This window comes from Dama dama, chromosome 27, assembly GCF_033118175.1.
Source record: "Dama dama isolate Ldn47 chromosome 27, ASM3311817v1, whole genome shotgun sequence".
Taxonomy (NCBI): domain Eukaryota; kingdom Metazoa; phylum Chordata; class Mammalia; order Artiodactyla; family Cervidae; genus Dama; species Dama dama.
The window spans coordinates 24557484-24573404 of record NC_083707.1 but is presented as its reverse complement, the minus strand read 5'-3'; the positions used below and the strand labels follow the sequence as shown (position 1 = coordinate 24573404).

At 35.4% G+C, this 15921-nt stretch overlaps 1 protein-coding gene across 6 annotated transcripts in view; it reads right to left on the bottom strand.

The window, feature by feature from the left end:
• The window catches only part of NOL4 (nucleolar protein 4), a 450364-nt gene that overhangs the window by 75298 nt on the left and 359145 nt on the right, over nt 1–15921 (bottom strand). The gene's annotated exons all lie outside the window — the stretch shown is intronic.

Here is a 15921-nt window from a genome sequence, read left to right as displayed (position 1 = left end):
ACTATTTCATCTTGAACAGGACTATCTTATTGATATCTATGTGTCTGCACTGAACAAGAAAAATATAGTCAACATTAAATCAGTACATATGCACATTTTCAACAACTTTGCTGAAAACTAAAAAAAGGAAAGCAAAGTAACAATGTGAGACAGATTGGAGATACAGCAATTTACAGTTTCCAACTGAATTTAAAATTACATGAAGATAGTTGTTCACAATAGCCAAGAGAAGGAAGTAGCCTAAATGTCCACTGACAGATGAATAGCTAAAAAAATGTGGTATATAAATACAATGCAATATTATTCAGTCTCAAGAAAAGAAGAAAACCCTGTCATAGCCTACCACATGAATGAATCTTAAGGATATAATGCTAAGTGAAATAAGCCAATCACCAAAAGATAAACATTGCATAATTCCCTTTATTTTAGATAAATTAGTCAAGCACACAGAAACAAAGTAGGATGTTGGATGCAAGGGCCTGGGAGGAGGGGAGGTCAGGAGTTGTTCATTAGGTGATTCAGTCATGCAGAGTTTGGGGAATGATTCTGGGGAATCCCTTGCATAAAAATGTGCATATGGCTGACAATACTGGAAATTGTTGGGAGAGTGAAAACCATTGGGCTGTGTAGTATTTTTTCTGTAGAGATATGTAGCCACTACAACTTTGAAAAAGGCAAAATATTCTATACTTCAAAGCAACTTTAAGGTTCTGGAGTAGAGGCTGGGCTTCCCTAGTGGTTCAGCTGGTAAAGAACAAGTCTGCAATGCAGGAGACCTGGGTTTGATCCCTGGGTTGGGAAGATTCCCCTGGAGAAGGGAACGGCTACCCACTCCAGTATTCTGGCCTGGAGAATTCCACAGACTGTACAATCCATGGGGTCGCAAAGAGTCAGAAACGACTGAGCGATTTTCACTTTCACTCAAACAATTCCACCATTAGGGTAACTTCCTAGTTTCCTGATTGAAAACAGCTTGGGCAACGTGGTAAAATTGGAGTTTCTAGTTTAAAAAAATTAGTGGCTCCTATGATACATTCCCAATTTATTTTTCTGGGTTTGGAAAATGACAATAAAATACACCTATTGGAGAAGAGTTTCTTAAAGATGACTAGAAAGGGAGAAGGAAGAAGGCATTGTCTCCCACAATATTTTCCCTCTGATTCTTTGTGTGATGGAATTAGTTTGAATTATTAAACATGCTACTTTTTAAATGTGCCTCAGTCTTTTCAATATTAACTGTTATTCCAAACCACAGAAACTGCACTGAGCAGGCAGATAATTAATTCCATGAATAATCAAAATAGGCCTTGTAGGGAGTCATTTGTATTCAAACACAGACTTTCACTATTAATGTTTTGGTAGTCCACTATATGTTAAGAAATATAAAGTATCAAAATCCTAATAGAATCTGTTCAGCAGTATATTTTGGGCAAAAGTTTAATATAAAGTTAATTCATGTTTTTCACATGAGTGATTACTATTATCGGTTTCAAAGAAGCATAGATTTTCTTTTTTTTTTTTTATTAGTTGGAGGCTAATTACTTCACAATATTTCAGTGGGTTTTGTCATACATTGATATAAATCAGCCATAGATTTACACGTATTCCCCATCCCGATCCCCCCTCCCACCTCCCTCTCCACCCGATTCCTCTGGGTCTTCCCAGTGCACCAGGCCGGAGCACTTGTCTCATGCATCCCACCTGGGCTGGTGATCTGTTTCACCATAGATAGTATACATGCTGTTCTTTTGAAACATCCCACCCTCACATTCTCCCACAGAGTTCAAAAGTCTGTTTTGTATTTCTGTGTCTCTTTTTCTGTTTTGTATATAGGGTTATCGTTACCATCTTTCTAAATTCCATAAATATGTGTTAGTATGCTATAATGTTCTTTATCTTTCTGGCTTACTTCACGCTGTATAAGGGGCTCCAGTTTCATCCATCTCATTAGGACTGATTCAAATGAATTCTTTTTAACGGCTGAGTAATATTCCATGGTGTATATGTACCACAGCTTCCTTATCCATTCATCTGCTGATGGGCATCTAGGTTGCTTCCATGTCCTGGCTATTATAAACAGTGCTGCAATGAACATTGGGGTGCACGTGTCTCTTTCAGATCTGGTTTCCTCAGTGTGTATGCCCAGAAGTGGGATTGCTGGGTCATATGGCAGCTCTATTTCCAGTTTTTTAAGGGATCTCCACACTGTTTTCCATAGCGGCTGTACTAGTTTGCATTCCCACCAACAGTGTAAGAGGGTTCCCTTTTCTCCACACCCTCTCCAGCATTTATTGCTTGTAGACTTTTGGATAGCAGCCATCCTGACTGGCATGTAATGGTACCTCATTGTGGTTTTGATTTGCATTTCTCTAATAATGAGTGATTTTGAGCATCTTTTCATGTGTTTGTTAGCCATCTGTATGTCTTCTTTGGAGAAATGTCTGTTTAGTTCTTTGGCCCATTTTTTGGTTGGGTCATTTATTTTTCTGGAATTGAGCTGCAGGAGTTGCTTGTATATTTTTGAGATTAATCCTTTGTCTGTTTCTTCATTTGCTATTATTTTCTCCCAATCTGAGGGCTGTCTTTTAACCTTATTTATAGTTTCCTTTGTAGTGCAAAAGCTTTTAAGTTTCATTAGGTCCCATTTGTTTAGTTTTGCTTTTATTTCCAATATTCTGGGGGGTGGGTCATAGAGGATCTTGCTGTGATTTATGTCGGAGAGTGTTTTGCCTATGTTCTCCTCTAGGAGTTTTATAGTTTCTGGTCTTACATTTAGATCTTTAATCCATTTTGAGTTTATTTTTGTGTATGGTGTTAGAAAGTGTTCTAGTTTTGTTCTTTTACAAGTGGTTGACCAGTTTTCCCAGCACCACTTGTTAAAGAGGTTGTCTTTTTTCCATTGTATATCCTTGCCTCCTTTGTCAAAGATAAGGTGTCCATAGGTTCGTGGATTTATCTCTGGGCTTTCTATTCTGTTCCATTGATCTATATTTCTGTCTTTGTGCCAGTACCATACTGTCTTGATGACTGTGGCTTTGTAGTAGAGCCTGAAGTCAGGTAGGTTGATTCCTCCAGTTCCATTCTTCTTTCTCAAGATTACTTTGGCTATTCGAGGTTTTTTGTATTTCCATACAAATTGTGAAATTCTTTGGTCTAGTTCTGTGAAAAATACCATTGGTAGCTTGATAGGGATTGCACTGAATCTATAGATTGCTTTGGGTAGAATAGCCATTTTGACAATATTGATTCTTCCAATCCATGAAGACGGTATGTTTCTCCATCTGTTTGTGTCCTCTTTGGTTTCTTTCATCAGTGTTTTATAGTTTTCTATGTATAGGTCTTTTGTTTCTTTAGGTAGATATACTCCTAAGTATTTTATTCTTTTTGTTGCAATGGTGAATGGTATTGTTTCCTTAATTTCTCTTTCTGTTTTTTCATTGTTAGTATATAGGAATGCAAGGGATTTCTGTGTGTTAATTTTATATCCTGCAACTTTACTATATTCATTGATTAGCTCTAGTAATTTTCTGGTAGAGTCTTTAGGGTTTTCTATGTAGAGGATCATGTAATCTGCAAACAGTGAGAGTTTCACTTCTTCTTTTCCTATCTGGATTCCTTTTACTTCTTTTTCTGCTCTGATTGCTGTGGCCAAAACTTCCAACACTATGTTGAATAGTAGTGGTGAGAGTGGGCACCCTTGTCTTGTTCCTGATTTCAGGGGAAATGCTTTCAATTTTTCACCATTGAGGGTGATGCTTGCTGTGGGTTTGTCATATATAGCTTTTATGATGTTGAGGTATGTTCCTTCTATTCCTGCTTTTTGGAGAGTTTTAATCATAAATGAGTGTTGAATTTTGTCAAAGGCTTTCTCTGCATCTATTGAGATAATCATATGGTTTTTATCTTTCAATTTGTTAATATGGTATATTACATTGATTGATTTGTGGATATTAAAGAATCCTTGCATTCCTGGGATAAAGCCCACTTGATCATGGTGTATGATTTTTTTAATATGTTGTTGGATTCTGTTTGCTAGAATTTTGTTAAGGATTTTTGCATCTATGTTCATCAGTGATATTGGCCTGTAGTTTTCTTTTTTTGTGGCATCTTTGTCTGGTTTTGGAATTAGGGTGATGGTGGCCTCATAGAATGAGAAAGTTTACCTTCTTCTGCAATTTTCTGGAAGAGTCTGAGTAAGATAGGTGTTAGCTCCTCTCTAAATTTTTGGTAGAATTCAGCTGTGAAGCCATCTGGTCCTGGGCTTTTGTTTGCTGGAAGATTTTTGATTACAGTTTCGATTTCCTTAGAAGCATAGATTTTAATGACATAAAAAATAAATATCCCCTGGAGTCACATTTTATCTTTATAAGCAACTTTTAATAATCATTAGCTCCTGAAGTTCTCAAAGCTGACAGCTTGCCCCCTAGGTTGCTATGAAGATTATTTTCAAAAGAGGAATATATTAATATCCTACAAGACTGCATATCTAGGGATAAAACACATTTTATTCATCAGAAACCTGAAAAATCCTGTCCCAGATTTTACAGGACATAGTTCAAATTTTCTTAAAAATTCCATAAAAATGATGCATCAACATGATGAAGTGACCACCAGCATTGCCAGTGTTGTATGAGACAATGCAGAATTGTTTTGATTCAGATTTCTTTTGATTAAAAATATACAACAGATGAAAAAGTTATGGAGATTTCTATAATTAGGGTCTGGTCTTATCAATAGACATCTGCTTTATGTATATAAATATGCAATTCAAATTTGAAAAATTGGGCTTAGACTAGGACAGGTGATTACTTATAGATGGAGAGCAAGACTGGAAATTATTTAGAACAGTAGGCATTGCTTGCTCATGATCCTCTCATTCACACACTGGGAAGATTGGCCTGTATCCTTTGTACTCTATCTATAGAAACTGGACAGGACAAACTTGAGTTTGCTGAACCTGATCTGGTATGTGGACAATATAGATTGAATTCCTAACTCACTTCAAATGCCAAAGGAATCCTTTACACAGGTATCTTATATAGACATGTGTTTTTAAAAATTAAATTTGACTGATTCAACTTTAAGTTGACCTACTCAAGTTTTGACCGTAGGTTTCAACAACATTGCATTTATATATCCCAAGAACTTAAATTTTTCTTAGATTTTATACTCTCTACTATCTGTTAAATATGCTGCATATTTTCATTAACTTTTCTCTGCCTGTAAATATTATCAGCAAACGGCAAAAAGCTTTCTGCTTGATTCAGTAATCTGGATACTTTTCTTCTGTTTTCCTTTACCTTACATTTTTATAGCAATTGGAGATGAAAGGTATTTTGCATCAACATGAAATTATACTTTTAGTTCATCATTGAGATAATCTAGGTACAAGTGATGAGTTTTTTTAAGGTAAAAAAAATTGCATAGACCTCAAACAAGTTTATCACTGCAAAAATGTATATCATTTAGGCATCAATTTACTTGAACTTCCTATAAGATTGTTACTTGATTTCTCCTGTCTTTACAAGGTCTGTGTAGTCTGTATGATAGTAGCATTTTTACTTAAGTTACTGCTCTAAATTTTCTTTGCTCTTCAATTATGGATGATGCAAGGGAGTGCAATTTATTTCATGTATAAACTGTTGGAAAACCTCTTTACCTTATAAAAGTGTCTCTTCTTCCACTTCATAGCAAGTGTTTCAGAACTACGCACATGTAGATGAGAATTTGCAGTGAAATTCGTAAAAGATCTGAGAAAACCAGAGTTCTAATTTAAACTGCTTTCTTGCTAAGGCAAAACAGTCTGCACTTAATGTAAATGTGCTTACTACTTATCTTATCTTACGATGATAAGAAGTGATTTATGATGTCATCAAAACACACACACACACACACTCATGTATATAATAACACTCAGGCAGTAACTCCTTTCATATAGTTAAGATTATCCACAGAGTCTCCACTTGGCCACACAAATGATCAAGATGCCAACACAGAAAACTGAGAAGACGGCTCTTTGCAAAGATGCTGCCAAACCCACTAGGAAAGGTAACAATGGAAGATATATTTTGATGAAATCTAACTATTATAATGATAAGATCTGAAATAATAGAGAAGATAGATTTTGTTTCCAACTTGAGAAACCAAAGTCATAGCAGGAGAACTTTCACCAAGAGTTTTAATAAAGTGTTCTCAGACAGGTTATGTTAACAAACTGTGGTAATATTTACACACACACACACACAGACATGATTTTATGAACAATATATGCTTGAGAACTATTGACTTAAAGAAAAATACAGAAAAAATACAGTCCTTAACCTGATATGCAAAGATACATGGCTGGCAAGAAGTAACCTACTATACCGCAAAGCTATCTACTCTCAAATTCTTCCTGATGGTCATAACATTTTATAATTACAAGGGTTGAGAATTAACACTTTTAAACTGCAATCTTAAATGTAACACTACACTATTTAGTTACAGACCAAAAATATCAAATAAAAAAAATAGATGTCTTTTTTCTATAGGCTTCTAATACTTAATTTTGAGTTCTGTTGTTAACATGATCAAAATGAAAATTTAAAAGTAATATTCCTTTGAGGTCATAAAATCTGATTGCAGATATAACAGTTTTGGTCATTAGTTTTCATATGTATAGCATAATATTTTTCACCCCAGAAAATTCTTTCAGTTTTAACCAAGCAGTACCAAACTGGTATATTTCACATTAAGTTGTAATAAAGTCTGTGAATAAGAAAGATTTTATTTTAGTCATGGTATCTTGGTTTCACCTCAGTGTTCATCTTTAGTTATTTTTAACAATCTACACTTAGAACAATTCAAAACATTTTTTACAAAATCCTTTTATTTGCAACTGGGCTTTTTTGATTTAAATAACAACTTCCTTAAATCATTTTTTTTTCTTAATCTTCTTTAATACAATATTCCCTTTTGGTAAGAGAGTGACAATACTCTATCTGGTGATTCTGTGGCATATGTGGTTTCTGATATTACCTATGTAATGTAACTGTTACTTTTAAATTCTCACTTCCAACTTCTGCCTTCCCTGTTAGGTTCGTGCCTGAATTTCTTAGAATTCAGTTACACCATTTAATACTTTGAAATTAATTTATTTTCCCTTTCCTTCAGAGACCCCTTGCAAAAATTTTTAATTAAAAAACAAAATAATATCTATTCTATTATCAATGTTTTGTTCTATTTACTACACCATGCCAAGATTTTTTTCTTCTCTTACACAGGTTTCTTTCAGTTAAATAATACCCAAGCCCTCTCAGCTCCATCTTGGAAATGACCCTCACTGGCACACATCTGAGAAACACTTGTTGCTAATACATAATACAGAGCCACAAAATCCCTCCTCTGGACTACTGTGATAACCTTCTGACCGGTGTTTGCCCCTTCACTTCCTGTCCACATCTCCTCAAAAGTATCTTTTAAAAATCACTTATCATGTTGCTCTCTCTTTAAAATCTCCTGAGATTTCTTATTTCCTATAGCACAAAACCCAAAGCTCCTGGTATCTAAAGCCTTTCAGAGTTTGAGAACAATCTTTCCAGCCACATCTTTTGTCACTTCTCAGGCATTCTATACTCTGGTCATAATTTAAGCTGAAAAAATAAATCTTACCAGTGTAATAGTCTGAGTTACCTAAATTGCCCCATATGTGCACTGATATAGAGAAAGCTTCTTACCTGTAACTATTGTCTGTGTTACAGTCTCTGATGATGGTCTGTCATTGAATTTTTAATCTTTTTTCCAAAATTTTTACATATATATCTAATGATGAATGACAAAATAAAATTTGCTTTCTAGTACTTTATAATCCGGAGAAGGCAATGGCACCCCACTCCAGTACTCTTGTCTGGAGAATCCCATGGACGGAGGAGCCTGGTGGGCTGCAGTCCATGGGGACGCACAGAGTTGGCCATGACTGAAGCGACTTAGCAGCAGCAGCAGTACTTTATAAAAAACTTTGTGTGAAATCAAACTTTTATGTAGGTAAAGCAGACTTAGGTATGCCTTTCATCAAAAGGAAGAAAAAGGATGGTATTTTCCTCACTCATCTAAATTACACATTGACAAAGTATCTTCTCTCTGAATTTCTAGTCTATCCCCTAGACAGGGCTTCCCAGTCAGCGCCAGTGGTAAAGGAAAAAATCTATCTGCCAATGCGGGAAACATCAAAGACGAAGGTTTGATCCTTGGGTCGGGTAGATCCCCTGGACAAAGGCATGGCGACCCACTCTAGTATTCTTGCCTGGAGAATCCCACGGACAGAGGAGCCTGGCGGGCTACAGCCCATAGGGTCACAAAGCGTCAGACAGGAATGAAGCAGCTTAGCACACAAGCATATCCCCTAGACACCTTCAAACAAAAGAAGTTGGGCCTATTTATCTGAAATTCTTGTATCTCTGCTACTGTATACAATTATCTTTATGAAAAATGCATGGAAAGCAAATAGAAAGTAGAAGATATCCTAGAAGAGAATAAAGACTTTAACTGAGTATATAAATTAGTTCTTTAGTTCTCAGATTGCTAGAGATCAAAGACCTTGAACCAAATATCCCACTGAAGATGAGGTCTAAAAAAATACCAAAACAATTCAAAAAATTAGAAATTTCTCCAAAACAAGATTCTAAACCCTATAGCTATGCTAGAATATGCTATAAAAATATTTCAGATGAAATAAAAATTCAGAACAAAAACACTACAGTTTTGATAAAAATTCAGGACAGATGTGTGTGTGTGTGTGGGTGTGTGAGCGTGCGTGCTCAGTCGTGTGTCTGACTCTTTGCAACCCCATGGAACCTGCCAGGCTTATCTGTCCATGGAATCCTCCAGGCAAGAATACTGGAGTGGGCTGCCATTTCCTATTCCATTCAGAATAAATATTTTTAGCAATTAGACTTTGAGAAGCACAATGGAGGTCAGTAAGATTTTTTTTTAGAGCAGTTAACCATTAGCTACTACATAAGAATCATATTAGCATGGTGATATCAGAAGATTAAGGCTAATATCTGCATAATGGCTACCTAGAGTAGGTTGTTAGGCAGCTTGGAGAGGTGTATTATTTTATCGACAATGTGATCAAATTTGATACATAAAGCATGTTTTTAAAAGGATTTAACTAGATTCTGTTACTTAATTTTAGCCTGATAAGATGTCTATGTTTTTATTTTATTTTGTCCACATCTAATAGTAGATTCTTGCCTGGGAAATCCCATGGACAGAGGAGCCTGGAAATATATATTATTGCTTAATGCTAAAATAAACTCATGAGTTTTAATGCTGTTTTTGATTGTAACATTTTAGATCAAATAAAAAATAGCACGTGTCATTTTAAAAGATAAATTAAGAGAAACACACTGACTTTCTTTTCATTTCTGTGGATATAAGTTTTCCCAAAGTACAAGGTTAGACTTCAATTTATGTTAAAACTATGGTTGAATACACTGTCACAAACAGCTACAAAAACATAAACCAACAAATCTCAGACCAAAGTACTTGAAAAATGATCTCTCAGATACAATTTATTTATTCCAGATGTCAGTGACCCTAAATGTTCTAAGTATAGTTGTGGGAGGTATTACTACTGGATTAAGATAATTAGGCTCAATGGGAAAAAGAGATTTGAAAAGTACAATGAAAGCTTTTTTAAAAAAGAAAACTTGGCCATGGCAGAAATTTTTTATTTTTTCGTATTTCTTTTTGAGTAAGTACAAAAACTTGACTAATGATGTTATTTCAACACTGATGTTGGGAGGTAATCATAGGTGGTTTCAAAATTAGAAACAGGTGTGCTAGCATGGTCGAATGAGCAGAACAAAGAAAAATCCTTTCTGAATGCCATCGACATAATAGATTCCTTCACAGCTACTATTGAAGAACATTATGTTCAATCAGATAGTAAACATAATTCCATCTGAATTGTATATCTTGAATGAGCCATATAATTGAGATCTTAATTTCCAAACATACCGGGATAAAAACTTACAGGTTATTATAATTTAATTTAAACTGGGTGTAAGAATTACCTATCTATTTTGGTATTTCAAGTATATTCATCATGAAATAGTCAAACTAAGGTAATGAGAAAGCCATCAAAGTGGTGATGCCTGCATCACTGAGTGATAATGCTTTTAATGTGAAATTAAATTTTAAAGGAAACATGTGTGAGACAATATGAAATGATCTAAAAATAATCTAGGGATGAATTTAAAACACATCACTGATGTCTGACTACATGCTGGTGTTATGTGTACAAGTAAGTAAAATATTCTTTTGTTAACTTTCCTTTCCTTGATAATACTGCTTCTGATTTACCATGTACAGTGTTATACAAATATAGAGATCTGATGTACTATGTTGACTGTGGGTGGAGGGTATATAAGAAGAAGAGAAATATAATTGTTGACATATTTCTTCAAATTTAAAGTTTCTAATTTTCTTTCCATTTAGTATGAAAAACTAATTATTCAAGGAGTCAGTAATTTTTAGGAGTCCTCCAACTTCTCAAAAATACAGACAATTAAGCTCATTAGTGTTCCTGAACATACTTGAATTTGAAAAGTAGTGGTAGCATTTTCCTTACAATGTTGGATTACTTTACCCTGCTGCTGCTTCTGCTGCTAAGTCACTTCAGTCGTGTACTTTACCCTACTCCACAATAAATTTTGGTAGCATCAGTATAGCTCAGCTTCTTTTTCCCTTCCATTTTTATTCTCCTGCTCATTTCTCTGCATAATTTCCTTGCAAGATTTCATTCCATTTATGAGTTCATCTACCCCTTTACACCAAAGGCCTCTAAATCTAAATCCTATAATTAAGATCTCTTCCCAGGCCCACATTTTCAACTACCTACTGGACATAAATAACTGCATGCCCCACAAGTGCATCCCACTGAGTATCTTATCTTCCCCCAGCTCTTAATTTTCCAGCCATAATATGCTCCACCTCCTCAATTCTTGATTTTGATAAACGACACTTTCATCTGTCTCTTGTCTCCTGAGTGAGAGACTTGTGTCATATTCAACAGGCCCCTTTTTATTATCTCATAGGTACAATCCAGGACAAAATCTTATACAGCCATTTTATTTCCTGGTGAATTATTTAAACAATGTTATATTGAATCCCTTCTATTCCCTGGGCTACACATTCAGCAAGCAGGTGAAGACAGATCATCTGATTCCTGCCCTCCAGAGACGTATAGAGGTGTGAGGTGGGAAAGAGACTAGACAAGAGGAAGAAATAAAAAATATATATGTTATAATACTAAGTTCAGAGAGCGATGTCCATTAAAAATAAAATTAAATAGAGTTACATAAAAGAATTATTGGAGATGGGTATTCAGGAGGGTAAATCTTTCTGAGAAAAATACATAAGCCCATCAGCCAAGAAACAGAATGATAAAGAAGAGGCAGTCATGTGAAGATACACGGGACATGTGCCTGTGTATGTGAACATCGCACTGAGTCCATTCTACACTGGATATGAAACAGTCCTCTTATCCAAAGACATCTGACTAGGATTCCCAGGGTTTGGCTAAATAAGGTCAGGTAAGCATCATATAGCTTAGACTAGAATTTGCCTTACAATAAGAAATTATAACAACACATGTTTTTTGCTGGTGTACTGAATATTCTCAACTTCCCTCCCTAGATGCACTCTTAAACATTGCTTCCTGGGTGTATAACCACCATGAACTTAACAGTTGGGTTCATCTGCTCTCTGACTGCTAGGGAGTCATCAACAGGAGGCCCTGACAGGAGTTTAGAGGAAAGCATGGGAGTATCTATCCCCTAGCACTCTCTCTTGCCATACGACAGCCTGGGAGCCGCTCTGCTCCTGAATCCTATCAGACACCCGCTTGTACAGGGCTTTGGTTCCCATCTCGTGGTGCTAACAGTTCCCTTCCACTGCTCCTCCAGGCTTCTCTCACTTGCTGGTCCCAGGGTGCTCCACCATCTCTTCTTGATCTCCTCAGCCCTTCTCATATCTATATAAACAGCCCCTTTACTAGACAGTCTTCAGTTACTCTTTTGAACAGGTTATCTCTCATCTGCAAGAAACCAGAATGACATAATTCTGTTCACTATTGAGCCAACCAGTGGAGCATCAGTACACTTTTGTATCTGAAGTTTTATTCCTTCAGTGTTAAAATTCTTTTTTGTGGGTGGTGTTTGAGTTCCCAGACACTATTTCTATTTTCCAAAGTCTCTAACACAAATATAAAACTTCTTGGACTATTTTCCATATTATCCATCAAGGGATTCATCAGTCCCATATTCCCCCCTGTACTCTCTATCTCTCTATTCCAATCTGGAAAGAGGATTGTGAGATGCTACAGGATATAGCATCATCCATTATATTCTTCTCTCCCATTTTGTATTTTCTCTTCTTGGAGTAACTTTTTCCTTGGGTTATGTTCTTGTTCCACTGGAGAATATTCTCCAATAACCTTCTGAGAAAGGCTATACTTTATAAAATAGACCCCAAGTATTTTAAATTACTTTTACCCTCATGCTTCATTGATAATTTGGCTGGATATAAAATTTTCTTCAGAAGTTTGCAACTTTGGCTCCCATATGTTTTAGTGTTAAGAATGGTTTTTCTGGTTAACATCTGTTGGCTATCTGATTATTTATGCATAATTTATTTTTCCTCCCTCTCTGGACTGTTCAAATTTATCTCTTTATCTCATGTGTTCTTAAACTTACACGATGATGTGATTGACATAAGTGCATTTACTGTCCTGATAACTTTATGGGCTATTTCGTTATAGTAATGAAGGTTCTTCACTTTTGTGGAAAAATTATTTTTGATAATTTCTCCCTTTCTACTTTCTCTTTAATCATCCAGATGTTGGCTCTCCTAAATTGATCTTTCAAAAAAAAAAAAAAAAAAACTATTTCATTTTCCATTATTTGCCTAAATTTTTAATGCTTCTGAGCAATTTCCTAAAAGGCTTTCCAATTCTTAAAATTTTTTGACAGTCATGTATATTTTTTAAATTCCAAGAGTTGCATTTTGTTTATTGTTCTTTTTTATTCATTCACTTCTAATTTCAAGGAAATACCTTTTATTTTTTTAAATCTCTCTGAGATTATCAACTGTTTGCTTCAACATTTTCTTCTATTTTTTGCTTCTGGTATTTCAGTGCCAGAATCTATAATTCTTTACCTCTCTGACTCCTCCATTTTTGAGAGAATTCTAGACTCCTTAGTGGAGTGAATAACTAGGCTGCCTGTTTTTGAAACTATACTCCAATAAAAATGGAAAAAAATATGATGAATCTCTCATCCCTTTCCTGAGTGTGTGCAGATTTAAATTTTTAATATTCACTTGCAATTGTTTTACTGGGGTTTTGGAAGAAAGTAGAGATAAAGGAAAGGATTCAATTTTCTATGTCAGAAGATGCATACTTTTTAACGCTTTAATATATGTATTAGATTACTGGTAGGAAAACTTTTGGAAGTAATGCAATATGTTTAGCATTTAGAGAGCTATATTAAGTGTATCTTTGTATTTAAAATTCTTGTCTTGTAAAGAAGTTTTCATATGTGAGAAGGCAAACTCTATCTGAAGTTCTCTTTGATTGAAAAAGGAAATTTAAATATGGAAGCAGACAAATCGGTTTACATTATGATGTCAGTGTCATTAAACTTTATAAATTAAACATCTTTAATTTAATTTATAAGTTCATTTAAAAACTTTGTTAATAGTGGTAAGAGACAACTCATGCTAAACTTATCTCACTTGTTTTATGAAAGAACTCCTAACCAAAAGGTAGATTGTGGTGGTTTTCTAAACATAGAACAAAGCAGGTGACAAAAGAAAGTGGAGTTGCTAAAAGACAGCACCATGTGGATGGTTCACATCTAACAGAACGACATCCCAGACTGATGAATGGACTGGTGCGACAAGAGGAAAGGTCTCTAGAAGGCACTGTCACAGGGTTTCGCCCTAAGCTTTATGCTATTCACTGTTTGAACTGAGACACATACGTATGCTGATAAAACACCGAACAGTTTGGGTGATAACAAGGAACAGGATGTGAGGGTAGAAGGAAAATCCTGAACAAGGGGTAAAGTCAATAGCAGGAGGATATGGACAACTTCACTGCAGGCTAATTTAACAGGGCTAAACATATAGCCTTACACTTAAATCTAAAACATGATCTATACAAACAAAGTGAGGAAGTAATGTAACATTAGCACCTCTGCAAGAACTGTACAGTTATAATTAGCTAAAACATTTATTAAAATATTTATGGAGTACATACAATGTGCAAGACACTTCAGTTACAGTGAATGATACAGATTGGGTATCTGCTTCTATTGAACTTACAGGTTAGTATGGGAAACAGGTAACACTTCAAAATTAATTATAACTAAGTCTAACAATAGAGAATGATTAATATTAGGAATACATAATAGGAGACCTAATATACAGATGAAGTAGACAGGGATATCTAGTGGCATCATAGGCCGCAGTGATAAAAGTATATAAATGCCAAGAATGCTGAGCTGCTGGTACTTAATTATTCCTTCAACAAGGAATGATGATAATTTTAAAAAATGAGAGAAATATTATATTATAAGGTAATACTGATTGGGCACTCATTATATGCCAGGAACTGTGCTCATGGACTGTGATATTATCTTGATTCACTCATCCCAATGAATTTGATACGATTAAACCTCATTTTATAGATTGAAAAGATAGAGGCACAGAGGTTGCCTAGGGATTTGTCCAAGTTCACACAGTGGTAAGTACAGGAACTGAGACCTAAACATGGGGACGTGGGAATACTGTAGTTTGGAGGCTAAACTGGCGTTCGGGCCTGAACCAGTCAAGGCTTGCTAGGAGATCAGCTATGAACCATCATAAGCCGAACAACATCCAGGTAGGAAAAAACAGGTTGACGGAAGATCTCAACACTTTAGTTTGAGGAACTGAAGGTATTTAACTAGAGAAGACAAAAAGTAATATAACACACACATATGTGTTTGCTCATAAGAATTACCATTTTCAGACTTACTCTGTCAGACACTGCTGGGAGCTCTTTTATGGGTGTCTAGAACAGGTAGAGGGAAACTGGTAGCCCAAATAGCTCTTACCCACTCAGTATTTCACAATATGTTAATTTTGTTAGGTATTTAAGACACAAAAGGTAGACAAGAAAGATGGCTATATCATTTTAATAATGTATGTCAGCCACTCAGTCATGTCAGACTCTTTGAGACTCCATGGACTGCAGCCCAACTGGGCTCATCTGTCCATGGGATGCTCCAAGCAAGAATATTGGAGTGGGTGGCCATTCCCTTCTCCGGAGGATCTTCCTGACCCAGTGATTGAACCCAGGTAAATTCTTTATATTATTTGAGCCAACAGGGAAGCCCTGACGCTTATTTATCTTAATAGGAAAGACTGTGACAGTAGAATTAAGAAATTTTCAAATAAAAATATTCCATTTTTAATCTGTTTACCTGATGAATACTTACTATAATGGCTGCTAAATATTAAGTTTTTTTTGGCATACCCAGTACTAAATGTGTATATTTTTAGATATATCTTCTGATGTTTAATAGGCAAAAATTCAAACTTAATTTTAATCTTCTAAATTTTGCCAACTGCCCTAAACTATAGCTTCAGGTACAAACATCATTCAGTTATTAAAGAAGGGGCGTTTACGCAAAGTGAAAAATAAAACCGCACAGAATATTTCTCCATGAATTCAGCCTTATCTTCACTTCAGAACTTCTCTTTGATGGGATTTGCTCCATTTATTTTAACCCAGCACTATGCAGGAGGCTAGATAAGCAGTTTTTAAAATTTCAGTACAAAATCAGCAAGGTGATGAATGGCATTTAATTTTCAGGACCCTAAACTATACAA